General features: G+C 40.0%; 1 long non-coding RNA gene across 1 annotated transcript; it reads right to left on the bottom strand.

Moving 5' to 3' along the window:
- Nucleotides 1–13,295: 13,295 nt before the first annotated feature.
- On the bottom strand, nt 13,296–20,856 carry LOC147343884 (uncharacterized). The gene is made up of 3 exons (XR_015156386.1): nt 20,729–20,856; nt 15,468–15,588; nt 13,296–13,856 (listed from the first exon to the last, which is right to left on the bottom strand). It is a non-coding gene; the product is annotated as an uncharacterized LOC147343884 (long non-coding RNA).
- Nucleotides 20,857–23,575: the final 2,719 nt, after the last annotated feature.

Below are 23,575 nucleotides of genomic sequence, written 5' to 3' on the forward strand. Positions count from 1 at the left end.
AATTGAAAAAGATCTTGCTGTGATTTATGTCAGAGAGTATTCTGCCTATATTTTCCTCTAAGAGTTTTATAGTATCCAGCCTTACATTTAGATCTTCAGTCCATTTTGAGTTTATTTTTGTGTATAGTGTTAGGGAGTGTTCCAATTTCACTTTTTTTACATATAGCTGTCCACTTTTCCTAGCATCACTTTCTGAAGAGCCTGTCCATTCTACATTGAATATTCTTGCACTCTTTGTCACAGATTAGGCGACAGTAGGTTCACGGGGTTATCTCTGGACTTTTGACCTGTTCTGTTGATCCATATTGCTGTTTTTGTGCCAGTACCATACCGTTTTGATGGCTGTAGCTGTGCAGTACAGTCTGAAGCCAGGGAGCCTGGTTCCTCCAGCTCCATTCTTCTTTCTCAAGATTGTTTCCCCTATTTGGGGTCTTTTGTGTTTCCATACAAAGTATAACATTTGGCTCTATGAAAAAATGCCCTTGATATGGCTTGCATTGAATATGTACATTGCTTTTGATAATGTAGTCACTTTCACAATATTGCTTCTATTCTTTCAATCCAAGGACATGGTATATCTCTCCATCGTTAATGTCATCGCTGATTTTTTCAACAGTATCTTATAGTTTTCTGAGTATGTCTTTTGCCTCCTTCAGTAGATTTATTCCTAGGTATTTTATTCCTTTTGATGCAATGGTCAGTGGGATCTCCGTAATCTCTCTTTCTGCTCTTTCCTTGTTAGTGTATAGGGATGCAAGAGACTTCTGTGTATTCACTTTGCATCCTGCAACTTTAGCAAACTCACTGATGACCTCTAGCAGTTTTCTGTAGCATGCTTGGGATTTTGTATATATAGCCTTGGGTAATCAGCAAACAGTGACAGTTTTACTTCTTTTCCAATTTGAACATTTTTATCTCTTTTTATTCTGATAGCATGCCTAGGACTTCCAAACCTATGCTGAATAAACGTGGTGAAAGTGGACATCTTTGTCTTGTTTCTGATCTTAGAGGAGATGCTTTCAGCTTTTCACCATTGAGCATGATGTTAGATGTAGAATTGTTGTATATGGCCTCTATTATATTGAGGTGTGTGTGTGTTAGTTGCTCAGTCATGTCTGACTCTTTGCGACCCCATGGATTGCAGCTCACCAGGCTCCTCTGTCCATGGGATTGTCCAAGCAAGCATACTGGAGTGGACTGCCATTCCCTTCTCCATTTATTGAGGTATGTTGTTTTAGAATAGGCTGTTAGAGCAGTTTTATGTTCACAGTGTAACTGAGCAAAGGCATGGAGGTTTCCCATATACTTTTGCCCCCACATACGCACGGCCTCCCCCACTATCAAAATCCCCCACTAATGTGGCACATTTGTTACAACTGATGAACCTATGTTGAGACCTCATAATTACCCAAGTACATACTTAATGTTAGGGTTTACACTGGTTGCCATACATTCAATGGGTTTGGACAAATGTATAATAATACACATTCACCATTATAATAGGTTCACTGTCCTGAAAAATCTTTGTGCTCCCTCCTGCCCCTGTAACCCTTGGAGACCATTGATCCTTTCATTGTCTCTACAGTTGTGCCTTTTCCAGAATGTCATAGAGTTAGGATCATACAATATGTAGCATTTTCAGATTGGTTTCTTTCACTTAGTAGTATGCATTTAAGTTTCTTCCATGACTTTTTATGACTTGATCGCTCATTCTTTTAGCACTAAATGCTGTTTTATTGTCTGAGTGGACCATGGACTATTCACCCATTCACCTACTGAGAGACATCTTGGTTGCTTCCAAGTTTTGGCAGTTATGAAATATAACTTCTCTAAATGACCCCATTCAGGTTTTTGTGTGGACTAAATTTTCAACTTTTTTAGGTAAATACCAAGCGGCAAGTCTTCCCTGGTGGCTGTTGGTAAAGAATTCACCCGCAATGCAGGAGATCTGGATTCCATCCCTGGGTTGGGAAGACCTCCTGGAGGAGGGCATGGCAACCCAATCCAGTATGCCTGGAGAATCCCCAAGGACAGAGGAGCTTGGTGGGCTTCAGTCCATGAGGTCACAAACAGTTGGACATGACTGAGCGACTAAGCACAGAACAGCCCCAAGGAGCAAGATTGCTGGGTCATATCTTATGAGTGTGCTTTGTTTTGTATTAAACCTCCAAACTATCTCCTAAAGTAGCTGCATCACCTTGTATTCCCACAAGCAATAAAGGAATGTTCTGTGTGCACCACGTCCTTGCCAGGGTTTGGTACTGTCAATGTTTCAGACTTGGGGAATTCTAACAGGTGTGTAGAGGTGTCCTGTCTTTGTATTAATTTGCATTTCCCTGATGCCATGAGATGAGGAACATTTTTTCATATGCTCGTTTGCCATCTGTATATCTTCTTTGGTGAGGTATCTGCTCAGATCTTTTGCTCATTCTTAATTAGGTCTTTCATTTTCTTCTTATTGAGTTTTAAGTGTTCTTTTTTATATATCAGATGTGTCTCTTGAAAATGTTTCTTTTGGTCTGTGCCTTATCTGTTGATTCTCTGGACAGTGTATTTTACAGAGCAAAGTTTTTTCAGCATTTCTTTTTTGGGTGATGAAAATGTTCTTAAATTAGGTAGTGATGATCGCTGACATACAATATGTCACTTCTGTGATGAGGTTTCTGTCTTGTGCTCTCTTTTTTCTGTGCTGGAAGTAGTTGCCCTGTCATGAGCAGCCTGTGGTGAGGAGCTGAGGCCAGCCTATACTACTTGAGTACACTTGGGAAAGGACTCTCTGGTCCCGGGCCTCTTGAGATCACTGTGGCTTTCGCTGCAACCTGAACCAGAACCACCCATATTCCCTGGCTTCTTGACCCTCAGAAATGATAAGAGATAATAAATATTCATTATTTTCAGCTGTTAAGTTTTGCAGTAATTTGTTAATTTTGGAGCAATCCTGCAGTTGATAAATAATATAGTCCACTTATTGAACTAAGTTTGACCACTTTCCATAAGTTCACTTTTAAGTGACTTTAATACTAATTTCAAATCCTGATAAATATTTAAGGAAGATCTTTACAAGGCAAAAATATCCTTGGAATCTGGTATTTCTCTAATTTGAAGAACAAGCTTTCCTGGTGGCGCAGACCTTAAAGAATCTGTCTGCAATGCAGGAGACCCAGGTTTGAAACCTGAGTGGGGAAGATCCCCTGGAAAAGGAAATGGCAACCCACTCCAGTGTTTTTGCCTGGAGAATTCCATGGTCAGAGGAGCCTGGCGGCCTGCAGTCCATGGGGTCTCAAAGAGTCAGACATGACTGAGCAACTAACACTTTCACTTTTTGAGAACATATAAAATTATGATGATTTTTATATTCATCATATTAGTCATTGTTTTTATACATTATTATTTGTTATATCTGTCTCTATTTGCATTGGAGGTAGCTTACAGCAGAATGCATAGAGATAAATAGACAAAGAATTACTGTTAAAATAGAAATATAATATCAAAATTAGGTGAAAGCAGAGAAAGCTAATATTGTTGTGGTTATTAAGCCACAAAGTTAGTTTTGAGATTTTGAGAGGACCTAAAGGGAGAGATCCCTATAAGCTGAATAAAGCATACGCTTTCTAAGCAATATTAGTTTGGTGCAAAAGTAACTGTGGTTTTGCATTGTTGAAATTTTCTATTTGATATTGGAATACATTCTGAATATATGTGGTTATGTTATACATCATTTTAATGCACATCTCACACTTTATGTTTTTTTTTTTGCTTATGATTTATTACTTGTTTATTTTATATTTATTTTAGACTATGGAAATTATGTTAGACAAAAAGCAAATTCTTATTTTCTTATTTGAGTTAAAAATGGGTTGCAAAGCAGCAGAGACAACTGCAATGTCAACAACGCATTTGGCCCAGGAACAGCTAATGAATGTATAGTGAGTGCAGTGGTAGTTCAAGAAGTTTTGCAAAGGAGGCGAGAGTCTTAAAGATGAGGAGCTTAGTGGCCAGCCATTGGAAGGTGACAACAACCAACTGAGAGGATCACTGAAGCTGATCCTCTTACAACTACGTGGGAAGTTGCCAAAGAATTCAACATCCACTCTTCTGTGCATGTTTGGCATTTGAAGCAAATCAGAAAGGTGAACAAACCTTGAGAAGTGGGTGCCTCATGAGCTGACTGAAAATCAGAACATCGTCATGTTGAAGTGTCATCTTCTCTTATTGTATACAACAGTGAGCCATTTTTCATTCAGGTTGTGATGAGCAACAGAAAGTAGATTGTATATGGCAAGTGGCGGTGACCAGCTCAGTGGATGGGCTAAGAGGCTCCAGAGCACTTCCATAGCCGGTCAGTTCAGTCGGTCAGTTCAGTCGCTCAGTTGTGTCCGACTCTTTGCGACCCCATGAATCGCAGCACGCCAGGCCTCCCTGTCCATCACCAAATCCCAGAGTTTACTCAAACTCATGTCCATCGAGTTGGTGATGCCATCCAGCCATCTCATCCTCTGTCGTCCCCTTCTCCTCCTGCCCCCAATCCCTCCCAGCATCAGAGTCTTTTTCAATGAGTCAGCTCTTCACATGAGGTGGCCAAAGTATTGGAGTTTCAGCTTTAGCATCAGTCCTTCCTATGAACATCCAGGACTGATCTCCTTTAGGATGGACTGGTTGGATCTCCTTGCAGTCCAAGGGACTCTCAAGAGTCTTTTCCAACACCGCAGCTCAAAGGCATCAATTCTTCAGCGATCAGCTTTCTTCACAGTCCAACTCTCACGTCCATACATGACCACTGGAAAAACCATAGCCAAACTTGTACCAAAATAAAAGGTCCTTGTCACTGTTTGGTGGTCTACTGTCGGCCTGATCCACTACAGCTTTCTGAATCCTGCTGAAACCATTCCATCTGAGAAGTCTGCTCAGCAAATCGATGAGATGCACTGAAAACTGCAATGCCTCAGCCAGCGCAGTCAACAGAACAGGTCCGGCTCTTCTCCGCGACGACACCCAACCACACACTGCACAATCAATGCTTCAAAAGTTGAATGAATTGAGTCTCAACATTTTGCCTCATCCACTGTATTCACCTGACCTCTTGCCAACCAGCTACCACTTCTTCAAGCATCGCGACAACTTCTTGCAGGGAAAACTCCCCCACAACCAGCAGGAGGCAGAAAACCCTTTCCAAGAATTTACTGAATCCCAGAGCACAGGTTTTTATGCTACAAGAATAAACCAACTTACTCCTTGTTGGCAAAACTGTGTTGATTGTAATGGTTCCTATTTGATTAATAAAGATGTGTTTGAGCCTAGTTATAATGATTGAAAATGCATGGTCCCAAACCATAATTATATTTGCAGCAACCTAATACAAATATTTTCCTGGTACTAAGCTCTAAAAGCAACTTATCTCTGGGTTCTTAGCAAGGAAATAGTAAATATTTAGTAGACTGTGTTTTTCATATTAGCTTTATAGATAATAAAGGAACAATTTTTCCTTACTCTCCTTATATTAACTATCAGTGAAAACTGAGGGCATAATATTGATTTGGGACTAGCCTTTTTCTTTTTGCTTTATAGGATCTTAAACAAGCAGTGAAATAATTAGACTTGCTGATTAAATAGCAGCTTCATTGTTACTCTTTTTATTTTTATCATTGTACTGTAGTTATGAAGGAGATTATTTTTAGGAAATACCTGCTGTGTATTTGGGGATAGAGGAGGATTAAGTGTGTACCTTACTCATTCAGATGTTTATATGTGTATGTGTGAATGTGTGTGCATGTGTATGTGTATATAAAATGATAAAGCAAAAATAGTGAAATATTAACTGTTGGAGAATCTGAGTATATATAGGAAATTTTATGTAAATCTAAAATTATTTCTTCATGATTAGAAAATCAGGAAAATCCTATTCAGGCATTTTTTTCCAGCAAATTTCCAGGGGTGATAACATTTATTACCTGTCTGACAGCATCTTTTTGTTGACCTTTACCATGAACAACAGTCTAACCAGGAATAAATGATTCGGAATGAAGAGTGTTTCCCCTAAAGAGTATGGAGGTGTTTCCCAAGTCCTTTTTAGCATTTGGATTATGATATAAGCTGATTGTGTTTCCTCTTTGGGTGATATGGTATCTACATACTGGTGATTTAATTCTTGAAATTAAAGAGATACATTAGGAAATGTTTGATTAGAGGCCATTTTCAGTAATGCGTTGATTACTACTCTAAGAGTGCTTTCATCCAAGGCTCAACATTTGCAGGGAAATTTTCTACTTTTTAATGTGGAGCAGAAAACATTCATAACTCTTCCCCCTACCTAACAGAACCTCCGTGTTACTCGGCTGTCTGCACGTCTTCCTGCAGCCGTGTTTACGGGAAGTAAGAGGGTGAATATAATTGGTCGAGTCATTCATGGGCCCTTTACCTACTTTGGGAGCATGAGGATAGCATGCAATTCAGTCAGCGAGTCACGAGGAAACGTCTGTGTGTGTGTGTGTGTGTGTGTGTGTGCGCACAAAAGTTCTCTACTAATAAAAAGAGGGATACACAGCTTGTTCTTTTCTGGTGGATCACCATCCTACAACAGCCAGACAGCATGACATGATGAAGAGTGGGGCGTGGGATGATGAAAGCAATCCCGATGACCCTGCTGGGTCTCTCAGTTATTTCATTAGAGCCATCTTATTTTAAGGCTTCTTGTTTTATAAGATAATTCAATTCCATTATTTTGAGTTGTTTCATTCTACTTAGGCAAAAGTATTACATTTTCATGCTATTTTATCTATTCTCTTTTTTTTTCTGTTTCTAATCTTTTATATAGAATCTTCTGGATATGTTTAAATTTTTTATTATGAAAGATGACACATTTTCAGAAAATGACACAAAATGTGAAATATAGAGTAAAACGAGGAAAACACTACTATAAATACTCCTCTGGTCAAGAAAGAAAACAGGAACTTGTATGGTTCAATATAAAAGACCCTGCAACAATCTGATTGAAAAGTGGACAGAGGACCTGAATAGATATTTTTATTATATTGTTTTTGTTGTTTGAAGCACTGTGTGGCTTGTGGGATCTCACTTTGAACCCTGGCCATGGCAGTGAAGCCTGGAATCCAACCCCTAGGCCACCAGGGAACTCCCCGAATAGATGTTTTTTAGAGAAGTACAGAATGCCAACAGGCATATGAAAATATGCTCAACATCACTAATCAACAACAGAAAAATGGAAATTAATGCCATAATTATAATCATATATACCTCACAACTCAGAAAGGCTTTTACGAAAAAGCAAGAAAGAACCAGTGTCAGTGAGCACGTGGAGAAAGGGGAACTCAGCATACTGTACTGCTGCTGCTGTTCAGTCGCTCAGTCGTGACCGACTCTCTGCAACCCCAGGAGCTGTAGCACGCCAGGCTTCTCTGTCCATCGCTCTCTCTCTGTGTTTGCTCAGACTCATGTCCTTTGAGTCGGTGATGCCATCCAACCATCTCATCCTCTGTTGTCCCCTTCTCCTCTTGCCCTCAATTTTCCTCAGCATCAGGGTCTTTTCCAGTGAGTCAGCTCTTCACATCAGGTGGCCAAAGTATTGGAGCTTCAGCTTCAGCATCAGTTCTTCCTATGAACATCCAGGACTGATCTCCTTTAGGATGGACTGGTTGGATCTCCTTGCAGTCCAAGGGACTCTCAAGAGTCTTCGCCAACACCACAGTTCAAAAACATCAATTCTTCAGTGCTCAGTCTTCTTTATGGTCCAACTCTCATATCCATACATGACCACTGGAAAAGCCGTAGCTTTGACCACATGAACCTTTGTCAGCAAAGTGATGTCTCTGCTTTTTAATATGCTCTCTAGGTTTGCCATAGCTAATATTCTAAAAAGCAAGCATCTTTTAATTTTGTGGCTGCAGTCACCATCTGCATCGATTTTGGAGTAAAAGAAAACAAAATCTGACACTATTCACAAGAAAATGAAATCTGACACTGTTTCCACATTTCCCCCATCTAGTTGCCATGAAGTTATAAGAACAGACGCCATGATCTTAGATTTTTGAATGTTGAGTTTTAAGCCTCCTTTTTCACTCTCCTCTTTCACCTTTATTAAGGCTCTTCAGTTCCTCTTCACTTTCTGCTGTTAAAGTGGTATCATCTGCATATCTGAGGTTGTTGATATTTCTCCAGGCAATCTCAATTCTAGCTTGTGATTCATCCAGCCCTACATTTCACATGATGTACTCTGCATATAAGTTAAATAAGAAGAGTTACAATATACAGCTTTGAAGTACTCCTTTCCCAATTTTGAACCAATCCATTGTTCCATGTCCAGTTCTAACTCCTGCTTCTTGTCCTGCATACAGATTTCTAAAGAGACAGTTAAGTATACTATTGGCGGGATGTAAACTGGTGTAGACACCATGCAAACAAGAACTGGAGGTTCCTCAAAAAGTTACAAATAGAACTACCGTATGACCCAGCAATTCCACTTCTGGATATTTATCCAAGGAAAATAAAAACACTAATTTAAAAAGGTGATCACCCTTACGTTCATTGCATCATTGTGTACAAAAGCTAAGGTATGGAAGCAACCTAAGTGTCCATTAACAGGTGAATGGATAAAGGGATTGTGGTATATAGAGAATGGAATACTACTCAGCCTTGAAAATACGGAATTCCCGCCATTTGCCAAAACACAGATCTAGAAGACAGGCTAAATGAAATGTCGGACAGAAAAAGACAAATTTCACATGGTTTCACTTACATTTGGAATTGGAACAGGAAAACAAATGAACAAGCAAAACAAAAGAGAAACAGATCTATAGACACAGAGAACAAATAGGTGGTTGCCAGAGGAGAGGTGCGTAGAAGACTGAGCTAAACAGGTGGAGAAGAAAGAGGTCCAAACTTCCAGTTACAAAACACACGAGTCATAGGGAGGTGATATACAGCATAAGGAACATATTCAATAGTACTGTAGAAACTTTGTATGCTGACAGATGGTTACTAGACTTACCGTGGTGATCATGTCATGGTTTATTTGAGATCTAGTCACCATGCTGTATACCTGAAACTAACATAATATTTTACACCAACTATACTTCAATTAAAAAAAGAAAGAAAACATACCCAGCTGCCCAGCCACCTCCACCTACCACTCTCCACTACAGCTCTTGTCCTTCCCCTGGGAAATACCCATTCTCCTGATTTTCACAATAGTCTTTTTTTTTTTTTTTTGTTCTTCTTATCTACAATTTTTCCAGGGCTTTCCAGGTGGCTCAGTGGCAAAGAATTCATCTGCCAATGCAGGAGATGTGGGTTCAATCCCTCCCTGGACCAGGAAGATCCCCTGGAGATGAGAATGGAAATCCACTCCAGTATTCTTGCCTGGGAAACCCCATGGACAGAGGAGCCTGGTGGGCTGCAGTCCATGGGGTTGCAAAGAGTCGGACATGACTGAGCATGCACACATTATTTTTCTATTCACACATGCATTCTTAAACAATGCAGTTGATTTAACGCTTCTGAATTTTATCTGATTATAAAAATGCATGTATTATTTTAAGACTACATTTTTACCTCATATCATGTTTGTGAGATTTATCCACATTATTTTGAATAGCTGCAATTATTTTTTTCATTTGTTTTCAATATAGCATTTAATGTATAGAAATAACACAATTCTCTTTTCGGTTATGCTGGCTAATGGATTGTTCCTAAGTTTTGCCTACTGCAGGCAGTGCTGCTATGACTATTGTATACAGCCATCCTCATGTTAATATCCCACCACTGTTCCCAGGCCATGCACTTTACGTGGATTTGCACGGTTGTCAGATAAACTGTGTTACAGTTAATTTGGCTAGAAAAACGATCAATTACTTTTCATATGATTATACCAATGTACACTCTCTGATTAAACATATGAGAGTTTTCTGCTTCTTCAGATCTTTGCCAACATTATGTACTATTAAACTTTAAAGGATTTTTGCCAATTTGTTGGGCAGGCAATGATACCTTATTGTAGTTTCACTGTGCATTATCCTGGTTATTTATGGAAATGTTTAAAACATGGAACTTTTCATCAGTTTATTGGTCTAATGTATTTCCCTGTTTGTTAAATGCCTATCTTAGTCCCTATGTTTCATTGAGGCATTTATTAAAGGAGATTCTGATTTAAAAATCTTAACACTGACAACATAGAGCCTTTAAAAGGACTTGGTGATGTTAAAATGAATATCACTCATCATTCCCAATGCACTTAAAAAGCATTTGTTGCAGACCTCGAGTCCCTTTTAACGTCTCAGTGACAAACCAAGCCAATAATAAATTGTGAATACGGGAGGAAAATTAATACACTTAAATTCATTAATGTGTCTGCATCTGGAAGATGAATTGTGTAAAGCTCTTAGCAACAATCTGTAAAATATATTGTAAATACTTTCAAAATCTCTCCTTGGGGTGTTCTGACTGAAATTTTAGTTTAAATATCTGAGGTACCGCATTCTGTCTCTTCGGCACTGGGTTACATTTTTAGGAGACTCTTACTATATTATGGAAATAAAAAGGCTTAATGGACTACCATTCATTGAGTTATTTCTCCACTGAGAGTAAAGGTCCTGGTGGAAACTGGTTTGGTAAGCTGAACTCTGTCTTTAAGAGACAAAGGTCTCTACCTGAATTAAGCATGATTTGTAGACTCTAAGTAGAGGTGATTTGATGAAATAAAGAAATAATTGAGTTCTTCTTCCCTAAAGAAAGATTATATATTTTAAAATATAATGCTTAATTTGGAACATAAATATATAGAATCCCCATGACCAATTTCTGTCTTTGAATGTGTATAAATATAAAACATTACTCCTAATCAAAATTTTAAGAAATTTATAATTAATCTACTTTTATTAAAATATATTTAATCCATGTTATATAAAACTTCTAAAGAATTTCTCTGTTTTGATAAGTTTGGGAAGATCCCCTGGAGGAGGGCATGGCAACCCACCTCAGTATTCTTGCCTGGAGAATCCCCATGGACAGAGGAGCCTGGGGGGCTACAGCCCATGGGGTCACAAAGCGTCGGACATGGCAGAGGTGACTTAGCACACACAGCACGTTTAGTAATAGGGGCTGTTAGGTTTTGTTTCTTTGGAGAGTTATTTAAAACATCCTAACGTGCTAGCTGATTTTACTGTTAAGACCAGAAAAGTTATAGAAAACTGGTTTAAAATATCTATTTGGGAGGGAGCGATAAATTGGGAGACTGGGATTGGCATATATACACTGCTGTATATAAAATAGATAACTAATAGGAACGTACTGTATAGGACAGGGATGTTGCTCAAAACTCTGTAATGATTCACATGGGAAATAAACCTTAAAAAGAGTGGATATATGTATATGTATAACTGATCCACTTTGCTGTACAGCAGAAACTAACACAGCATTGTAAATCAACTCTACTCCAGTAAAATTAAGTAAAAATAGATAACTATTTGAAAACAACATTTACAAAAAAATTTTCTTTTCTTTGGCCACGCTGCATGGCAAGTAGGATCTTAGCTCCTCAGCCAGGGATTGAACTCGCACCCCCAACAGTGGGAGGAGGGGCACACATCTGAACACTGGGCCACCAGGCAAGTCCCAGAAAACAACTTCAGCTTTTAATCATGACAAAGTAACTCGTAACAGACATGCCCTTTTCCCAGAAAGAAGTGTAAGGTTGGAAAATATATGAAGCCATTGTTTCAGAAGTTAAGCGGTAAGACTGTGATCCTTGAAAAAAGAGAAAGCTAAGGCATGAGCTGGATCGCGATCACGCCACAATCACTTAGCTCTCCCAAAGGCAGGGAAGCAGGGCTGACAGGAGGGTGGTCTCACTGACCCAGAGAAGAGACTGGAATCCACCCGGGCTGCTGAGGTGTCTGATCAAGTGATCAGTATAATGGCAGTAAAAATATTAAAGAACAAAATCCTTCTCAGAGGTAGTAAAGCAATCATAAAATGCATATGGAACCACAAAATAACTTGAATAGCTAAAGCAAGTCTGAGAAAGAAGAACAAAGCCGGAGGCATCGCACTTCCTGATTTCAACATTTATTACACATCTATAGTAATCCAAGCTATATACTAGTATGCTACTGGCAGAGAAACAGACATACATATCAAAGGAACAGAATAGAGAGCCTAGAAATAAACTCAGGTATACACGGTCAACTGATATTTGACAAGGGAACTGAGAATAGTTTCTTGAATATTGTTGTGAAAATTGTAGAAACACAAGCAAAAGAATGAAACCAGAATCCTCCCATATACCGCTCAGAAAAATTAACTCAAAATGGATTAAAGGCCAAAAGGTATTAAAGACCCAAAACCATAAACTCCTAGAAAACACATGGCAAAAGCTCTTTGACATTGACATTGGTCTTGACAATGATTTTTTGGAAATGGCACCAAAGTATAAGCAATGAAAGCAAAAATAACAAGTAGGACTACATCAAACTAAAAAGCTTCTAAAAAAAAAAAAAAAAACTAAAAAGCTTCTGCACAGGAAAAGTAGCAGTCAATAAAACGAAAAGATAACCTATGGAATGAGAGAAAATACTTGCAAACCGTCTATCTGATAAGGATTTGATATTCAGAATATACAAGGAATTCATACAATTGACTAACAAAAAACCCCCAAATAATCCAAATTAAAATTGGATGGAGGACTTGAATATACATTTTTCCAATGAAGATATAAAAATGGCCAGTAGGCATGAGAAGATGATCTAATGATCAAGGAAACGCATATCAAAACCACATGCAATGTTACCTCATACATGTTAGAATGACTATTGCCAAAAAAACAAGAAATAACAAATAATGGTGAGGAAGTGGAGAAAAGGCAATGTTCCTACACTGTTTGTGAGAATGTAAACTGGTGGAGCCACTGCAGAAACCAGTATGAAGGCTCCTCAAGAAATTAAAAATAGAACTACCATATAATCAAACAATCCCACATCTGAGTATACTATATATTCAAAGGAAATAAAATCACTTTCTTAAAGAAATACTTCCCTTCCATTTTCATTGCAGCATTATTCACAATAGCTAAAGCATGGAAACGACCCAAATGTCCACCAAAAGATGAACAGATAAAAATATGCGAGATATATGTATATAGTTCTAACTCATTGATTCTATATATAGGCTGAAATCCAATACAAAGAATAGAGTATTATTCAGCCGTGAAAAAACCTTGACTTTTGTCACAACTTGGATGGACCTTGAAGGTATTACGCTAACTGGAAGAAGTCAGACAGAGAAAGAGAAATATTCAATGTTTTTACTTAAATGTGGAATCCACAAACGTCAGATTCACATAAATAGAGAATAAAAAGGTGGAATCCAGGGCCTAGGAGTTGGGGGAGACAGGGAGGTGTTGATCAAAGAATACAAAGTTCCAGGTATAAGGTGAATAAGCTCTGGGAATCTAATGTTCAGCATTGTGACTATAGCGAACAAAACTATTACACACTCGGAAGACATAAAAGAACAGATACTAAGTGTTATCGCCACACACACATCATCATTACATGTGAGGTGACGAATGTGCTAACTAACCTTATTGTGTTAAGCGTTTTGCAATATACAGGCGCCTCAAATCGTCATGTCTTAAACTTCCATACGGTATATGGCAATTTTATCTCAATAATGCCAGGGGCAAAAATATTGCGAAGCCAGCCTAACAATCTGTGTCTTGGTCTTCCTATGTTACCACCTTCCAGATTTAGTCAGGGGTTAACTTTACTTCATAGTTGTCAGACTGAAGATGACTTCAAGATCAAAGGCTCCCGCTGTGAAATACTGAAAGGCTGATTTCACGGCTTCACCTGTAAAATGTTGAAACATTGAAAATCTTTCAGATAGAAGCCGTGGAGAACAATTCTAACAAGCCTTTGGTAAAGAAAAGCTATTTTGTCATTTAGTGACAGTTCAGTGATTTAAATATGAGTGCAAGTAAGCAGCAGAGAGAAGGAAAGGGACGCAGAAAACAGAGAGAGAAACGAAGGTCAGGTTAAAAGAAAATTAAGACAGTGTCTGATTTAAACACTATGCTGGAACTCAGGGCTCCTGAACAAAATAAGTCAAGAAACTTTGAGGCTGTCAGGATATAGCAAATGATGTAAGTACTAAAACGGAGATGACATAATTTTACCAAACCAGATTTTCATGGAATAACAGACAGTCTTTTGAATTATAATGCTCTATATTTAATGATTTTCCTTGGCATATAGAAAAAATCAATATTCATTTATTCTCTTCAAAAAATGCTTAAGGAGCAGTTCCTAGAACTGCTTACTAGGTGTGGTAGACAAGATAAGGAGAAGGAAACCAGCTATTACAGAGCTTTCCCAGTGCTTCAGGCAGCATACTAGACTCACATTTTTCCATCTGTTATTTTATTTTTCCCTCATGAAATGATAAGTTAGGTATAAATATGCATCTCTGTCTTTGGGAGCTTTGAAAATACTCGGGGGTTGGGGCTGGGGTCAGCACTGAAAAGGCTAAAAAAAATCAGCAATAGATAAAGTATATAAAGTGCTTTTATTTTTCAGGTATTTACATTATTTTTATGTTTTGATTCATTTAATCCTCAAAACAACTCTATGAGTAGATAACTATTTTAGGCATCTTAAAGAAGAGAGATGAAGGAAGCCAAAGGGCATACAACAGTCTAGCTAGGATTCTAGTCCAGGCTGTGGGTCTGTAGGCTATGCCCTTAACTGTGACTTTTACTGTCTCTTTTTCTTTTCATGAACAAACATAAGTCATCGGTGGAAGTGCTGTTACCACTGGGGCATGAGTGACTGTTGCCTTTGCAATAACAGCAACAGCCACAGAAATATTTATAGAGCACTTACTTCGTATCAAGTCTTAAGTGAAGCACTTTACATGATTTTTACCATTTAATAGAGCTCAATATTTTTTTTTAATTAAAGGAAATGAAAGTATGTGACAAGAAGAAGTGCTATAAGGCAACATAGGAGGAGAAATTAACATAGTCTAAAAGGAAGGTGGAAGGTAGGGAGTGATTTTTACAGCTAAGGTGGAATTTATTCTCAATCCAAAGGACTATACAGAGAAGACAAATTAGGATTCGTTAAGCACTTTATGCTAGACTTTATAAGCATGATCTCATTCAGTGTTATGAAACATTATTATCTTCATTTATAGATGAGGGATTTGAGGTCCAGCCAAGTTAAATAACTTGTCCAGGGTCCAGAGACTGGGACGGTAATCAGGATCAAGTCTGGTCTATGTGACTTCAAGTTCCCAGCATTCTACTGCTCAGAAGCAATGGATTGACTAAAAAGTCACAAAGGCCTAGATGGGACCAGGGCTTCCCTGGTGGCTCAAATAGTAAAGAATCTTCCTGCAAAGTGGGAGACCTGGGTTCAATCCCTGGGTTGGGAAGATCCCCTGGAGAAGGGAACACCTACCCCCTCCTGTACTCTTGACTGGAGAATTGCGTGGATGGAGGAGCCTGGTGGGCTACAGTCCATGGGGTCGCAAAGGGTCGGCCACGACTGAGCAACTTTCACTTTCACTTTCGGAGGGGACCTAGGGACAGAGATGTGACCAGGTGAGAGTTCAAGAGACGCCTGATCCCGTGTGCATGGGTGTCTCATAAAGGGGAGCACACGTAGTAAGGAAAACAGAGGCAGTGTGTGGCCGGCCAGGCTTTAGAGTTTAAATGTCTTATTCCGGATGTTCCAGGGCCTCTGAAATTCTGGAGCAGGAATATAGTGTGATGAATATGATATTTTAGAGTGATGTAAGAAAGCAATTCTACGGCTGGGAGTATACTTTTAAAAATTGGCCACTGAGCGTTTATGAAGATGCTCATTGAAGAGTGGTTTGTAACATTACGAACGGGAAACAATATGAATGTGAGTTCATATGAGATAGTTACCTAAATACGGCACCTTAGGTGCTGGAACGCTGTTTAGTCACTGAAAACAATGAGGTTCATCAATACACATTAACAGAAAAAATCCCAAATAATGTTATTAAGTAAAATAAAACAAAAAGCAAGGCTCCCAACACACACCTAGTGTGCTATAGTTTGAATAAAGAGAAAGAGATATATATATATATATATATATATATATATATATATATATGAGGAGAGTGTGGGTGCAAATGTGTTTATATACAAATACATTGCATGAATATGAAAATCTAGAAACACAGGTAAACTGTTCATTGTGTTTACTTTGACATAGAAATACTGAGAACAGGGGCTTCTAATTTAAGAAATCTGCTTCTTCTCCAAATCACAAAGATTTTCTCCTAAATTGTCTTTAAACAATTGAAGTATTTCTTATTTTACTTTTAAATTAACTCATATGTTATTTATTATCATATAATGGTAGCAAGTCGAAATTCCATTTTATATGGATAACTATATTTGGGGATATTATAAATTATTATTATTCAAAACCTCTACTGAATTTTAACTTTTAAAGGAATTTCTTGAATCTTTGTTTTATTTTCTCTAAGCCCTCTCTTCAGGTTTAAAGATAATGGTATTCTTGTTCTACAGATGCACTACTTTCTTAAATCTTCTTGGAGAATATGAACGGAATTATAAAATTGCTCTCTGTGGTCAGGTTGCCAGTCTCTGTATTCTGGTCTTTTCTCTTGCATAGTGCAGGCTTTCCTCACATTTTCTGTGGCCTGGGGTATCCAGTCTTGGATGGAAGACTGGTTGGCCGCTGTGTGGACCAGAGCGGGGCTTGTCAATGGCAGGCTTCTCAGAGCACAGGTGAGGAGACACCTCACCTGTGACCGGTGCCCACTCCACAGGCCAGTGCTGTATTTAGCGAGTCTGCTCTAGGATTCCGCACCTCTTTGGAGCACCCTGGTGTATACGCGAGGCCGAGGTTTCCTCTGCTCACGTCCATGTGCCGTCACCCTTGAGTTTGCTTTTGGTGAGTCTGGACGTGTGGGCTTCATTCCCTCCCTCTCCTTTTAACCTTTATGTATTTGGCTGCTCCGGGTCTCAGTTGCAGCAGGCGAGTTCTTCGATCATCGTTGCAGGGTGTGGGATCTAGTTTGACCAAGGATCAAACTCGGGACTCCTGCCTTGGGAGCCAGGAAGCCTATATTGGGAGCTGCTGAACCACCGGGGAAGTCCCACTCCAGCATCTTTGAACTACAGAAATATACAAGCCTTTTATCTACGATGGCATCCCTCCTATCCTCTGTGCTCTTGTGACTTTATCTCAGTTTTATACCTTTCCTATAACTTTAATATAAAGGGATAGGAAGAAAATGGACTTTCTAATGAATCACTCTTTACCTTGGAGTCCAAGAACTAATTTTTAGGCAAAAAAAAAAAAAAAAGTTGGGTGTCACCTTAGATAGGATTTTTATGCATTGATGAGAAGCACTGAGGAGAAAATATTATAAAGGTTTTTTTTAAATTAAGGGACTGGAGCAAAAGAGAACATGTCATATATACATTACTATATTTAAAATAGATAATGAATAAGGACCTACTGTATAACACAGGGAACTCTCCTGAATATTATGTAACGATCTAAATGGGAAAAGAATTTGAAAAAGAATTGGTACATGTATATGTATAACTGAGTCACTTTGCTGTGTGCCTGAAACGAGGTGACACCCAACTTTTTTTTTTTTTGCTTAAAAATTAGTTCTTGGACTCCAAGGTAAAGAGTAATTCATTAGAAAGTCCATTGTTAATCAACTACTTTCCAGTATAAAATAAAAGAGAGAGAAACATCATTGCATTGGGAATGTCATTGGAAACCCATGGGAGAAGACTTTGCATTGATAGGACAAAGACCCCAACTGCAAGGGTGTGAGCAGTTAATAGTGTCCACCCACAGGTGGAACTTGAAACTCTCATGCTTGTCCCTAAATATCAGCCATCACCCTCTATTGAAAACCTGACTTCAGACCACTGTCTTTGAACCATTTCTGGTCATTACCTCTTGAGACCTCCCAGATATTGATCTTCAGTTCATTCTTCTATTTTATTTTTGCTCAGCATACAAACACATCGTATTTCCAGGTCCTATTCTGTCCGGAGCTGCATTAGGGAAATCCTGTTTGATGCAGCCCAGGACTCATCATCTTTGCCTTCTTCTGCAGTTTCCCACCACACGCAAGGTAACCGGGACAGCACTGTTCTCCATCTTGCTCTGAGAGGACTGAGGAAAGAGTGAAGCAGTGGAGAAAGAGAATATAGAGCCACAGCTGCCAGAGGCCTAGTGTGACTATAAAGGGCCCTGATGCACACACTGCTATATTTAAAGCACCCACTGTGTGGTATGCAGAGCTCTGCTCTACGTTACCAGGCAGCCTGGATGGGAGGGGACTTTGGGGGGAGAATGGGTACATGTATGTGTGGCTGAGTCCCTTTGCTGTCCACCTGAGATCATCACAACATTGTTAGTCAGCTCCACTCCAATACAACATAAAAAGGTAAAAAAGGGCATTGAGAGGGTCCGGTATTTCTTCCCTCTCTTAGCTAACACAATTAGCACTAAGTAAGCAGAACTGGCGGAGAAGGCAATGGCACCCCACTCCAGTACTCTTGCCTGGAAAAGCCCATGGATGGAGGAGCCTGGAAGGCTGCAGTCCATGGGGTCACTGAGGGTCGGACACGTCTGAGTGACTTGACTTTCACTTTTCACTTTCATGCATTGGAGAAGGAAATGGAAACCCACTCCAGTGTTCTTGCCTGGAGAATCCCAGGGACGGGGGAGCCTGGTGGGCTGCTGTCTCTGGGGTCGCACAGAGTCAGACACGACTGAAGCGACTTAGCAGCAGCAGCAAGCAGAACTGGGCTGAGTAGCTCATCTCCTAGCTCTGCAGCACTTAACGCACCACCTAAATCACCCTCTCTACACATCTAGGAGGCAGGCAGTGGTAAACGCTCCTCGTCAAGGATCCTAAAAAGGCAGAACTTAGACTCTCCAATTTACTGCTGTTACCGCATACATTCCAACCCTCCCTTTTCCCAACAGTGTTAAATACAACCATTGCTCCCTTTGCATGCACTTCTTCCACAGATATTTATGCGGGACCTTAGGAGCCAACCACGCTGCGGGCATTGAATAAAACACTGCCTTCTGAAAGTTACGTTGTGTGACATATGCAACGCCCAAGAAGCAACTTACGAAAACATTATTTAAATTCTTCTACTTCAGAGGGAAAGGGATTCCTTGATCTCTGGATGGAAAAGAATTTGTAAAGGCATAAGTGCCTCCTGCTCACAATGACACATCTGGGCTCTCCAAGCAAAGCCGCCGTGGCCAGTAACTTGGGTCAAGCAGAGACAGCAGCCTTGCTTATGTGGGCACCAGACCTGTGTCTACAAGCTCCAACCTTCGGGGGTGTTTGCGGTGTTTGTTGGTGAATCCACTCATTCACATCTGTGCAGTGGGTGTCCACGTGCGAGAACAAAGTGGGGTCACGCAGGTAGAGCAGCTAAGCCCATGGCCTGGTTCCCCACATGGCCCATTCTACAGCTAATGTTGGAGAATGTGATTCAAATTGACTGTAAGAGCAGGAAGAACAGCCAAAATAAAGGGTTTTTTCTTTTATTATTCCACAAAAGCTTATTTTTTTTTCTCTTCCCTGCAACCTTACAAAGATTATGTATGATCCAGTAACAGCACAGAATAAACATACCCTATACTGTGCAAATGAAATAAAAATTGCTCAACACACCCGTTGCTCTCATATTACATGTCGTACAAATTTCCTACTCCTTGAAAGTGTCCATATCTAAAGAGAACCAGTTCAATGTAACCAGAATAGACTTTTACAATAAATACCTTTCCCTCCATATTGTTTTAATTTGTGCCAGTCATAACGTACCCTAACATAATTAACTCATAAAATAGAGTGACTGTTCAAATGACACCAGCTAACTTTTATCTTTACTTGTATTGGCTTTCAAACATATGAAACCATAAATCAAAAATAATGGAGTTATCTTCCTAAAACCCAATGTCAGTCTGTTCATTTGGTTCCCAATCACGGCAAAAATAAATAAGAAGATGGGAGGAAGATGAATCAGATCTATACAGTGTGGGGCATTCACTTTTTCCATTTGTCTTACTCTGTCAGCTACAAAAATGTTCCTTTTAAATTGTAAAGAGGAATATCTATCAATATAATCTTGGAGGCAACTAGAAACAAATTTAATCAACTGAGAACAAGGTGACTAATAAACTCCAATGAGAATTAAGAAGCTGCTCAGGAAGCAGAATAAACGCGGATGTATTGCTTGAAAACACGACCATGGTTCCCCTGAAAAGTCTATTCAAATCATGCTCTTTAGATGTCTGGATTTTGGCAGTTGCTCCCAGAAATGGAGTGAAGGTAATCACACAAGTATAATATATTCATTCTGTGACCCGTGGTGCAGGGGCAAGCAGGGCTGATGGGGGACCGGCACAACACGGGGAGCAGACAAGAGAACAAGAAACAGGAGTGAAGGCAAGCATCAAGGGTGTATTCTCGCATTTCTCTCTGCTTGCTGGCACACAGCCATCTGCTTCCCATCTACAGGGAATGAATAGTGCAATTAGAGCGGGAATTAGCATGTGCTCTGATATGATCATGGGAAAACAAGCTTCCTGCTATCTTAGAATGTGGAAGGGTGGGAATCTTTTCTATCATGGCATGTCCAGAAGCATTGAATCATATCTGAAGATACCTGGTAGGTCTATATGAGGTTCAGCGATGAATAAAAGAAACCTTGGACTGGTGTACACTTGGTGTCAGACCGTGTGGAATGGGATTCCATAAACATGCCAGGCCAATAACAGAGACACTGTGGAACCTGAAAAAAAAAAAAGCAAAATGAAGAAAAACTTTGGCAGAATGGCTCAATCAAAAGGCCAAGAAACAGTTTACAAGGGAGCAATGATTTCATGGGCATGTGATACTGTAACACCCACCCCATCAGCTCTCCTCCCCTCCCAGAATATAGGCGTGTGCTCTGAGCGGGAGAGGGATGAGGCATAAAGCATCCTTTCTCAAGCTCTAGGGAACCAACTGCACTCTTGTGAAAATGCAGATTCTGATCCCATAGTCCAGGGTGGGTAGGTGGGCCTGAGACTCAGCACTTTCACTTCTCCCAGATAATGACAGTGCTGCCACCACACAGGCTCCACTTTGAGTGGCCAGGGTCAACAACGTCGCTGGGTCACCTAGGATAAAGCTTTACTCTGTGAAACGCTGTTCATAAAAAGCAGAAGGGGCTTTTCTTGGTCTGAAGGGGAGAAGACCAGCCACGACCACCAATACAGAGGATGACAGCGGTGCCAGGGCAGCCAGGAGACTTGAAGGGTAGCTCACTGACCATCTGGAGGAAGCAAAACGAGGATGTGTTCACGGCTTCGTACAAGACTGACCTGAGCTGGCATCCTGAGTCTGCCATCTTCCCAGCTACGTACTCTCAGCTCAACACCTCTGGGTCAGTTTCCTCATCTCTACAACGTGGGGAACAATTGTAGCTACTTTAAAAGACGTATTGCCATGAACTTCCCTCTTAGCACTGCTTTTACTGAATCCCATAGGTTTGGGTTTGTCTTGTTTTCATTATCAGTTGTTTAGGCGTATATTTTTATTTCCTTTTTGATTTATTCAGCAATCTGTTGATTATTTAGAAGCAAGTTGTTTAGCCTCCATATGTTTGTGTTTTTTGTAGTTTCCCTTTTTTTTTTTTCCTGTAGCTGATATCTAATCTTACAGTATCATGGTCAGAAAATGATACATTGGTTCAATGTATCATTTAAAGATTGTGTTTCCTTGTGAATTTTCTGTCTGGATGATCTGCCCATTGGTATGAGTGGGCTATTAAAGTTCCCCACTATTATTGTGTTACTGTCAATTTCCTTTTTAATACTTGTTAGCATTTGCCTTATGTATTGCGGTGCTCCTATGTTGGGTGCATACGTATTTATAATTGTTACATCATCTTGAATCGACCCCTTGATCATTATGTAGTGTGCTTCTTTGTCTCTTATAACAGTCTTTATTTTAAAGTCTATTTTATCTGATATGAGTATTGCTACTTTGGGCCTCTATTTGCATGAAATATCTTTTTCCAGCCCCTCACTTTAGTCTATACATGTCCCTAGGTTTGAGCTAGGTCTCTTGTGGACAATATATATAGGGGTCTTGTTTTTGTATCCACTCAGCCAGTCTTTGTCTTTTGGTTTGAGCATTTAACCCATTTACATTTAAGGTAATTATTGTTTAATGTGATCCCATCACCATTTACTTTACTGTTTTGGGTTCATTTTTATAAATGTTTTCTGTCTAGAGAAGATCTTTTAGCATTTGTTGAAGAGCCGCTTTGGTGGTGCTGAATTCTCTCAGCTTTTGCTTGTCTTTAAAGCTTTTGATTTCTGCTTCAAATCTGAATGAGATCCTTGCTGGGTATAGTAATCTGGGTTGTAGGTTTCTCTCTTTCATCACTTTAAGTATATCCTGCCATTCCCTTCTGGCCTGCAGAGTTTCTGTTGAAAGATCAGCTGTTATCCTTATGAGGATCCCCTTGTATGTTATTTTCTGCTTTTCCCTTGCTGCTTTTAATATTTGCTCTCTGTGTTTAATTTTCGTTGGTTTGATTAATATATGTCTTGGTGTGTCTCACCTTGGGTTTACCCTGTTTGGGACTCTCTGGGCTTCTTGGATTTCTTATTTATTTATATTTATTTGGCTGCACCACATACCAGGATTTTTAATCTTCGTTGCAGCATGCGGGTTCTTTAGTTGCACAATATCTGTCTTTAATTGTGGCATGCAGAATCTTGAGTTGCGGAATCTTGAGTTGCAGCCTCTGAACGTCTTAGTTGTGGCATGTGGGATCTAGTTCCCTGACCGGAACAAAGCTTGGGTCCCCTACACTGGGCGCACAGAGTCTCAGCCACTGAACCACCAAGGAAGTTCTCAAATGTAAGCTTTTAATGGTCGTTGGGAGGATTAAATGAGATGATGTGGGTATAATCCCGGTCCTACTTAGTACATAAGAAGTGTATTGGTTATTTGCTCTTAGACTCTCAGCTCCATCTCCGACTTTCCTGCCTCAAAGCCGTGTGACCTGGACTCCCTTGCCACATAGTCTCTGATTAGCCCCTGTTAACCACTGGGAGGTCCTGGTGGAGTCAAAGGCAGTGGAAAAGATGATACATTTTCCTTCCTCTGCTTCTGTCTCTGGAAGTGGTTGGGGCAGAATCCCAAAGGCCTCAGAAACGTGGGCTCCTGGACTCTGACTGCAGCAGCGGAGACGGAGGCAAGCAGGTGTAGGGACTGCCGGGTTCTGCACAAGTGGTCTGGTTACGGCAGCTGTGGCAGCACAAACAAATTATGGGCTCTAGAAGCGCAGCTGCAGTTCCAACAGCTTCAGCAAGACTGGGCTCCAAGGGCTCCTGCAGAGTCTGCAGGAGTGTAGGCGCTCGGCTTCCCACGGAGCAACGTAGTGGTGGTTTGATATCAGCCGTGTTACCAGAGACACCCCAGCACCTCAGCAGCACAGCCCACGTGGACTCCACAC

The sequence above is a fragment of the Bos grunniens genome, chromosome 27, assembly GCF_055505025.1.
Source record: "Bos grunniens cultivar Pamir isolate PY7600 chromosome 27, Bosgru_T2T1.0, whole genome shotgun sequence".
Classification (NCBI taxonomy): Eukaryota; Metazoa; Chordata; class Mammalia; order Artiodactyla; family Bovidae; genus Bos; species Bos grunniens.